A 10,762-nucleotide genomic window follows, 5' to 3' on the forward strand; every position below is an offset into this window, starting at 1 on the left:
GCCGGGCATGTGTGCGTGCGTGCCCAAGATCCTGAGAGAAGAATGGAGAGGAAGGGATTGTGGCATGGCCATCTCCCCAGGAAGTGATTTCTCGCTTTCTGTCTCTGTCTTTCTGGCGAGCACACGTGCCCTTTAGCAAACCCCCCCCACCACCACCACCCAAAAAGAATAAAAGAAAAACTCAATAAGATAGCAGGTCTGTCCCACAGCTAATGTGTCCTAAATTTTCCACACATGAAGCTTTTCCACTGGAAGTTAGATAGTAGTGCCCTCCAGTGTTCTATTTGAAAGGTGACTTTTACATATTAATGGTTTCACTGGTTTATAAATATTTCCCAGTCCACAGAAATATATTCTGAGCAAATTTACTGTAAAATGAAATTCCATATTGAAATATATTTTATTTCTATTCTCATTTTAAAATATAAATCATTGGGAAGGACCAGCAGATAGCATAATAGATTGCTGGACTCCCACATAGTCAACTGTGGTTCGCATTCTGGACCTGACAGCTTAAACTCATACCATGTGCGTGTGTGTGCATGCCCAAAATCCCAAGAGGAGAATGGAGGAGAAGGATTGCAATGTGGCCACTCCCCCTGGAGTGGGTGATTTCTCGCTTTCTGTCTCTCTGGCAAGCACAAGCGCCCTATACCAAAAATCTCTCTTAAAAAAATAATTATCGTCATTGGGATTTCCTAGGTATCCTATTATTGGTATCTAGCAAAATTTCATTGTGGTGATAAAATATTCTATATGATTTTAATCCTTAAAATATTAGACTTTTAGGGGCTGGCAGGTGGCATGGTGGTTAAGGCTTTGGACTCCCACATGGCTGACCAGGTTCAAGTCCTGGATCTGGTGGTTTGCTTTCTCACTTTCCCTCTCTCTCTCTGTCTGATAGAACTGGAAATTAATAATAATAAAGTTAAATAAAAAATGTTTTAAAGTAGGTTAAAAATTTTTAGACTTTTAGTAGCCCAACTTGGCCTTTCTTGATAAATATTCCACGTATACTTGGCCTTTCTTGATAAATATTCCATGTATACACAAAATAATGTGTATTTGGCATCCATAGTATGTAGTTTTTTTTTTTTTACTCGGTTTAATTTTTTATAATGCTGTTCAAATCTTCTATATCTTTACCACTCTTCTTTTAATTTCCAGAAGGTGTGTGTGTTCACCAGAGAGAAAGAGAGAGAAAGGGAGAAAGCACCCTTTAAGGGGGCATGATCATACTGCAATCCCATCTCCTTCATTTCTCCATCCAGTCGAGATTTGGGATGTACGTGCATATATGCCTGGCATGTTTTTCAAGCGTCAGGGGCTAAGATTTGAACTTCGGTAAGCCGTATGGGATACAGCTCCCTTAACTACTAGGCTATGGATATGGCCCATAAGTGTAATTTTTTCCCCAGGTTTTTGCCATAGGGCATGTGTACTTGCCTGAGAGAGGCAGAGAGAGGAAAAGTGAGAAATCACCCCTCCCCCAATACCCAGGGTAGGGTGGCCATGCTACAATCTCTTTTCCATTTTTCTCCTAGGATTTTGGGGTACTCACACACATGTACCCAGCATTATTTTCAATCCACTAGATCCAGGACTCGAACCATGGTTGGTCATGTGGGAATCAAGTGCATTAACTATCATGCCACCTGCCGGCCCCATAAATAAATATTTCAATTCCATTTTTCTATGAACTTTTTACAGTTCCTTTATTATATAGCTCGCAATCCAATACTGGTTTTTTCTTTTAATTTTTCTTTTTCTTTCTTTCTTCCTTTCTTTCTATTTTTTTCTCCAGAGGGCATGAGCACTTATCTGAGAGATGGCCATGCTGTAATCCCTTCTCCTCTGTTTTTCTCTCCTTTCAGAATTTCAAGGACTTGAAACATGCTATCAACATTGCTATCCCAGCCATGTGGGATCCAATGGTCATGCTCTAGGCTGGCCCTAATGTTTTATTTTTAAAATAAAATGTTTCTAGTGAGATTATCTCAAGCTAAAAAGTTTCTGCACAGCAAAGTAAATGACAAATATGGTAAAAAAGACAACCTACAGAATAGATGAAAATATGTACAAACTCTACTTAGAACAAAGGATTGACAACCAGAATATTTAAGGAACTCAAATAGCTCACCTCCCCCCCCAAACACCAAATAATCCATTTAAAAAATGGACATCTACCTGATTAGACAATTCTCAAAGGAAGACATACAAATAGCTAAAAAAGCATATGAAAAATGTTGGAAATGCAAATCAAAACCACAATGAGAATTCACCTAACCCCAGTCAGAATAACTATGATCAAAAAATATTAAAAATAACTATGATCAAAAAAAATTAAGAAAAAGAAGTGCTGGTGAGGTTGTGGATAAAATGGACTCCTTGTGCACTGCTGGTAGAAATGAAAATTAGTAAAGCCACTGTGGAAAACAATACAGAGGTTCCTCAAAAACCCAAATATAGAGCTACCATATGACCCAGTAATCCTGTTCTTGGGTATTTACCAAAAGCATAGAAATTCACTTTGTTAAAGAGCTATCTGCACATTCACATTTATTGCAACATTATTCATAACAGCTAAAATATGAAATTTACCTAGGTGCCCAATAACCAATGAAGGGATTAAGAAGATGTGCCATGGGACCAGCAGATGCATAATGGTTTCATTACTGGACTCCTGCATAGTCGACCATGGTTCCAGTCCCAAACCCGGTGGCTTAAACCTCATTCCAGGCACATGTGTGAGTGTGCCCAAAATCCAGAGAGGAGAATGGAGGACTAGGGATTGAGGTGTGACCATCCCCCCAGGGAGTGATTTCTCACTTTTGTTTCTCTGTCTCTCTCTGTCTCTTTGGCAAGCCCACATAGCCTATAGCAAAAATCTCTCTGGAAAAAAGAAGAAGAAAATGTGGCACATATACACAAAGGAATACTACTTGACCATAAAGAATAATTATGTCAGGCTAGCAGATAGCAAAGTGGTTATGTTGCTGGACTCTCACATGACTGATCATAGTTTGAGTCCTGGAACCGGTGGCTTAAAACTCACACCAGGTGCATGTGCATGCATGCCAAGATCCCCAAAGTAGAATGGAGGAGAAGGGATTGCAGTGTGGCCATCTCCTCGAGGGAGTGCTTTCTCACCTTCCCTTTCACTATCTCTGTCTCTCTCTCTGGTGAGCACACATGCCTAAAGGCAGAAACCTCTGGGAAAAAAATGATGATATTCTACCATTCAACACAAAGTGGATAAACTTAAAAGATATAATGCTAAGTGAAATAAGTCAAGCTTATGGAAGACAAATATCTCAGTCTATGGCAGAAACTGAAGAAATTGATAGCATAGAAATAAAGTATAATGATAGATACCAGAAGTTGCAGGGGGTAAGAGGTTTCAGGAAAAAATGATTAACAAATATACAAATGCATGGAAACAAAGGGAATAGGGATCTGAAATGGAATACCACAGTATAGTAAATAATGTCATTGATAATTTCACGTGTACTTTAAAAAAGCTAGTAGACCTATTATTGAGTGTGTACAGCATAATGTAATGTTCAATATTGAATAAGATGGATCTAGCCATTTGGGGAGAAAGGAAGATGTCCCACTGATAACTGGGCCTCCAGCATCCAAAACTCGCGTGAACAGCCCTTCTTCAAGAGGCAGGAGGTGAGGAAATTCATGCTAGATCTAAAAGAGGAATTTCACACTTTACAAAAGAATCAGATGGAATTGTTAGAGATGAAGGCTATAATACAAGAAGTCAAAATCTCCCTTGAAAGTATTAAAAGCAGACTAGATCATACAGAAAATAGAATCTCTAATGTAGAAGAGAAAATGGTTGGCCTAGAAAAATCCACCGCGAAGACTGAGAAAATGGCCCAAAAATTTGAGAATAATATGCGAGAAGTACTAGATACCATCAAACGTCCAAACATCCGGATAATAGGCATCCCAGAAGGTGAAGAGACTCATAAGGGCATTGATAATCTATTCCATGAAATCTTACAAGAAAATTTTCCAAACCTGGAGAGGCACTCAAAGATTCAGTCCCAAGAAATACAGAGGACCCCAAATAGAATCAACCCAAGAAGATCTTCTCCAAGACACATTATAGCCAGATTGACCAAAACCACAGACAAAGACAAGATACTAAGACTGGCAAGAGAAAAAAGGCAAGTTACCTACAAAGGGTATCCCATCAGACTAACGGCAGACCTCTCATCGGAAACAATGAGAGCGAGGAGAGAATGGGAAAATGTATTCAAAGTATTAAGGGAAAAGCAATTTCAACCGAGAATTCTGTACCCAGCAAGGTTATCGTTCATTTGGGAAGAAAAGACACGAACTTTCCCAGATAAACAAAACCTGAAAGAATTTACCAGCACCAGACCGGATCTCCAAGAAGTTCTTAAGGGAGTGCTATGTCAGTAAAATTAAATGCAGACACACAGAAATAAGAGTTCAGAAACTAAGAAAATGGGCAACTTAATTGTAGGGCCAAAAGCTGGAGTTGAGTATTACATCCCAGATTTCAATCTGGAACATCGAACCTCAACAGATACAGAAGAAAGATTAAGTACATGAGACTGAACTGATGAAACAGTATTCTACGACTTGACTAAAATATTGCTGCTTTTCTTCTAAGCTTTGTTGTCTGGTTTTAAGGACTTTTGTCCTGTCTTCAGCTATCAATAGATTCATGTTCCGACTATTTGAACAGAATACTAACCTGTTTCTAGGCTTTAAGTTTCAAAGAAATATCCTTACCAGTTCAAAACTGCTTTTCTTGAAACCATCGGCTGATCTTGCTATTGAAAGTAGTTAGATTACTTATGATATTGTGTGACCAACGAAATGTTGGGGGAAAAGGGATTGAAGACAACTGTAGACAGCAGAGATAGTGTAATAAGAGAGTGGAATAGGGCAGAGGGCTAGACATGGGGTAAAAAAACATATATATGAAAGTAGAAATGGAATATTATGGATGATAACATGCATTATTAAGCCACTATATAGTATATTCTAGATGGGAAACCACATTTAGAATGTTGTGATGATGCTCAGGGAATGAATGTAAATTAATAAAAAAAAAAAATTTTCAGAAGAAAAAAAAAAAAGGCATTAGAAATACCTATTTGATGACTGCAGTTAAGCTATATAGCCCTAGTTAGGTGCTACGTTATAGTATGTTCATTCTATTCACTGAGGTTTATGCCTAAAGTCAGTCTTGTGTTCATGGATATGTACATATCAGCTGTGCTTGCTATTGAAAATATTTAGATTTATTAAGATATTTAGTGAAACAATAAAATGGGGGAGGCATAGAAAGCAACAATAGATACCAGACACAGTGTGGGAGGAGGGTGGGAGATGGCAGAGGGTGAGATAGGGAATCAAGGATGGGAAAAAAGGCAAAATATACAGAAAACAAGAAATGGAAAATGATTTGTTGACAATAACACATATGTTGATGTGCTTGATTGAGCCAATATACAGTGTATTCTCAATGGAAAAATCTCATTTTGTATGCTATAATGATGTACAGTGAATGAATGTAAATAAAAAAAAAAATGTAATTGAGCCAATATACAGTGTATTCTCAATGGAAAAATCTCATTTTGTATGCTATAATGATGTACAGTGAATGAAAGTAAATAAAGAAAAAAAAAAAGAAAAAAAAATATTGAATAAGATGATGTGTCTATGGACTGGCAGGTGGTGCAGTGATTAAGGCACTGAACTCCCCCTTGACTGCCAGTGGTTTGAGTCCTGCAACTGGCAACTTGCTTTCTCATTTTCCCGTTCTCTCTGTCACTCTCTGGTGAGTGCATGTGCTTTGAGCAAATTAAATAATAATAATAATAATAAATTTAATTAAATAAGTAATTCTTTTAAAAAGGTGGTATGTCTATAGCCTTGATTTAATCATTACACATTGTATGCATGCTTTGGAAAACCATACAGTACCTCACAAAGACATACAATGATTATACATAAACTGGAAATCACAATTAAAAAAAGGAAAAAGGAAAATGTCTTAAGGCTTTCTGTATAACATATATAAAGAATCCTCAAAACTCCACAGTGAAAAAAAATCCAATTATACAAAGGGCAAAAGACATGAAGAACTATATCACGGAGTTGCAGCAGTTGGCAAATAAGTATGTAAAAAGATGTTCAACACTATGAGCTACAACAAAAATAAAAATTACAACCACAACAGACGTTTCCACACATCTATTAGAAGAGCTAAAATGGGCCAAACAGTAGGACAGCAGTACAACACAACGTACTGGTGGACAATCTCACACAGGTGGTTCTGGGTTAAAGTCTGGAGACCTCCCTGAGTACACTGGGCACAGGCTTGCCATGATGCCTGGATATATGCCTGGCTGAAGAATGGGGGAGGATTTTGAAATTAACACTTTTCTTGCTCATAGAATACATAAAAACAAACTTTAAACAATCGAAAAACTAAAATAGAATATAGTGATAGAGTCCCAGCCACAGGGACATAGCCGTAACACTTAGCTCCTTGATTCTGGAACTAGAATATGGAAGTCAAGGTTCCGGTCCCAGGTTGACTTGTACATGCCAGGCACGTACAAGCATGCACACACCCATGCTCTTGTTTTTATTTGTTTGTTTGTTTGTTTTCTTTCTAGAATTATTGATTAAATTTAATTAATTAATTAATTATTCCCTAGAATTATTAATTTAATTATACTGTTTATTTTTGTCCAGAGAGAGACAGCTTGAGAGAGAGAGAGGAAAGGTGAGAAAGCAAGCTGCTAGATCCAGGACTCAAACCACAGTCAGCCTTGTGGTAATCTAGCACCTTAACCATCACACCACCTGCTGGCCCCTTTTTATTTTCTATTTCTTTTTTTTTCCTTAAATGTTGAAGTTTTTGCATATACATAATGAGATATTTTGGGGATGGAATGTAAATCTAAACACAAAATTCATTTACGTTTCATATATGCCTTATGCAAATAGCCTGTATTAGATCGTTATTGGGTGGCTGAACACCCAAAACTGGATAATTTATAAAAATAGAAATTTATTTGACTCCTGTTTCTGGTTTTTGGAAAGTCCAAAGACACCGTGAAATGGCAGAAGGCAGAACTTTGAGTAGAGCAGAGCGTGGTCTGTATCCGTGCGGTCTCTGCCTGCCTCATTCCCTCTTTTATCGATCCACTAGATGCCAATGATGGACCCACCTGACCACCATTCATTCATCTCCTCTCGGACGCCCCACTCTTCAACACAATGATTGGATCAAGTTTTTACTCTCTTAATTCCACAACAGTGGCCCAACACATGAATTTAGGGTCGGGTAGGGAGATGTATTCAAACTATAGCATAGCCTGAAACCAATTTCATACGATATTTTTTGTTTTCCAGAGTTTTGAATGTGACTTGTCACGTGAGATGAGGCATGAAATTCTCTACTTGTGGCATCATGTCTGTATGCAAAAAAATTTCAAATTTTGCAGCAATTTGGATTTTGAATTTTTTAAGAGGTTTTTGCTATAGAGTGCATGTGCTCACCAGAAAGACACAGAGAGACAGAAAGCAAGAAATCACCACCCCCACCCCCCATGGGGGATGTCCATGCTGCAATCCCCTCTCCTCCATTCTCCTCTTGGATCTTGGGCATGCACACACACACGCCCGGTGTGAGTTTAAGCCACCCGGTCCAAGACTCAAACTGCAGTTGACTACATGGGAATCCAGCGACATAGCCATCACACTAACTGCTGGTCCCAACTTTTTAAATTAGGAATGCCTAACGTGTAATACCAAATGCTGGCAAAGATGTAGAGAAACTAGATCATCTATTGCTAAAATAATACAGCTATTCTGGGAAATAGTTTGGCAGTGTCTTATAAAATAAAGTAAGTAATTAACACTTGACCCAGTACTTGTACTCCTGAGCATTTATCCTGGAGAAATGAAACATCACATTTACACAAAAACCTGTATGTAACTATTTATAGCAGCTTTATCCCTAGAAGCCAAAGACAGGAAACAATCCAGGTGTCCTTCAAGAAGTGAATGGTTACACAAACAGTGGTACCTCTATATCATCAGGCACTACTCAGCAATGAAAATGAACAAACTATTGACACAAGCAACAATCTGGAGGAATCTCCAGTGAATGCCACTGAGTGAAGAAACCCCAATGCCAATTAGCGGTTGCTAGAGTTTAGGGATGGGGAAGCCGGGATGCAGGAGAGGGGTCGATATGGTTGTAAAAGGTCAGTACAAGGGATTCTTGTGGACGATGGAACTGTTTATTATCTTGACTATGACAGTGAATATATGAAACTACAAATGAGATGCAATTGCATGGATCCAATACGCACACACACACGAGTCCAAGTAAAACTAGGGAAATCTGAATTAGACTGGTGGATTGTATCAATGTCAGTATCTTAGTTGTGATACTGTATGATAGTCTGCAAACTGTTTCCCTTAGAGAAAATCAGGTAAGTGGTACATGGGATCTCTCTGTATTATTTCTCCCTCCCCCCCCACTTGTTTTTTAGATTTTTGCCACAGGGCACACACGCTTGCTGGAGAGAGACAGACAGAAACAGAGAGAGAGAGAAAAAGTGAGAAATCACTTCTGCCGCCTCCCCCCACTCACACACACACCGGTGCATGGCCATGCCACAATTCCTTTTCCTCCATTCTTCTCTCAGGATTTAGTGCACACACACACACCACACACACACACACACACACACACCTGGCATATTTTTCAAGCTGCTTGGTCCAGTACTCCAATGGAGTTGGTCATGTGAGATCTAGCACTTTAACCACCATACCACCTGCTGGTCTATCTCCATACTATTTCTTTTTCTTTTTCTTCTTTTCTTTTTTTAAGAATTATTTCATTTAACTTTTTTATTATTTTTAAATTTTATGTAAAAAGAGACAGAGAGGTAGCAGGGAGTGAGAAAGCAAGCTACCAGGTCCAGGACTCGAACCACAGTCAGCCATGTGGGAATCCAGCAACCTTAACCACCATACCACATGCTGGCCCCTCCATGTCATTCTTTTTAAATAGTTATTTAATTTAATTTCATTTATTAATTATTATTTTTTAGTTTGACCAGAGAGAGAGAGAAAGTGAGAAAGCAAGCTACCAGGTCCAGGACTCGAACCACAGTCAGCCATGTGGGAATCCAGCAACCTTAACCACCATGTCATGCTGGCCCTTCTATATTATTTTTCCAGCACTTCAACCATATGCTGCTTGCCGGCCCCATATTATTTCTTAGAACTACATTTGAATCTATATCTCAAACTAAAATTTTTATTTTTAAAAAAAGGTAATTATGCAGGCACCAGAAAGAATAACAAATATTCCTTAAGAGCTTATTTTGGAGCCAACAGGTGGTGTGGAAATTAAGGAGGTTGAACCTCACATGGCTAACTGTGCAGTTCAAGTCCTGGACCTGGTAGCTTGAAAAACACACCAAGTACATGTGCATGCATGCCCCAAATTCACAGAGAAAAGTGGAGGACAAGGGATTGCAGCATGGCCATCCCTCCTGGGAGTGATTTCTCACTTTCTCTCTCTGTCTCTCTCTGGTGAGCCTATGTGCCCTATAGCAAAATTTTTAAAAATGATAATACTTTTTTTTTTAAGAAAATAACTTATTTTCATGGAGAGAGAGTTAGAAAATTAGTATTAGAGATGGAAAAGGCCCATTGACCACATCCAGGAGACAGTTCAGTTGTAACAGATGATCTCTGTAGTCATGTAATCATCCTATAGTCACGCTAACATCCTCCTTAGTCATTTAACATTCACTGCACAGTTGTGCATGCTTTACATGTAACATGTTTTTATCTTTTTCTCTAGCCCTCCGCAACAGGAAGTTATAATAATTTCCATTCTACCAGTAAAGAAATTAAATCATAATTGCATGAAGTAACTTGCCCAAATCACTTTTTGAAAATCCAGGGCAGTCTTGATTGGGTCAATCTTAAATGATATGTCAGTGCTATATAAAGAACACAGATTATTTGTCAAAATTCTTTGGTTCCAGCTCTACTCTACCACAGATCCACATTTTAACTTGAGAAATGATTCAAATGCGTGGTTCTTCCATTTGAAAAAAGAGAGTGGGGTGTCAGCAGATGGTGTGGAGATTAAGGCCCTGAATCCCAAATGGCCTATTCCATGATTTGAGTCCTTGATCCAGAGGCTTGAAAATTATGCCTTGCACATATGTGTGCATGCCCAAAATCCCAAGAGGAGACTGGAAAAGAAGGTTTTGTGTGGTGGCCATCCTCTCTGGAGGCGTGATTTCTCACCCTGCACCCCGGTCTGGTGAGCACATGCACCTTATAGCAAAATATTTTTAAAAAGAAAAGAGATTGGAGTATGAGTCTAGAATCCTTGCCACATACACATTCTATCTTTATGACTCTAAAATGATCAGTAGAAAATAATGTTTTCTGTACCCATTTTGGCAGTTAGAACCATCTCTGGTGACATCATTCCTTTCCGCTCCAGTCATGTGCTGGGAGTTTGGTTTCACAGGGCCACTGGTGCCCTCCACTCTCACCTTTCTCTCTCTCTCACTGCAGAAGGCTTCTCTAATACTTCCAAGCATGGGCAATTTCAGGAATAACAACGGCAGCCATTAATCAATGCCTACCAAAGGCTGAAGATTGACCCAGGCGATGTCATTGAGTCAATACAAAACACTATGAAAGGGTACCACCA

The sequence above is a fragment of the Tupaia chinensis genome, unplaced genomic scaffold (genome assembly GCF_000334495.1).
Source record: "Tupaia chinensis unplaced genomic scaffold, TupChi_1.0 Scaffold144010_1, whole genome shotgun sequence".
Taxonomy (NCBI): Eukaryota; Metazoa; Chordata; class Mammalia; order Scandentia; family Tupaiidae; genus Tupaia; species Tupaia belangeri.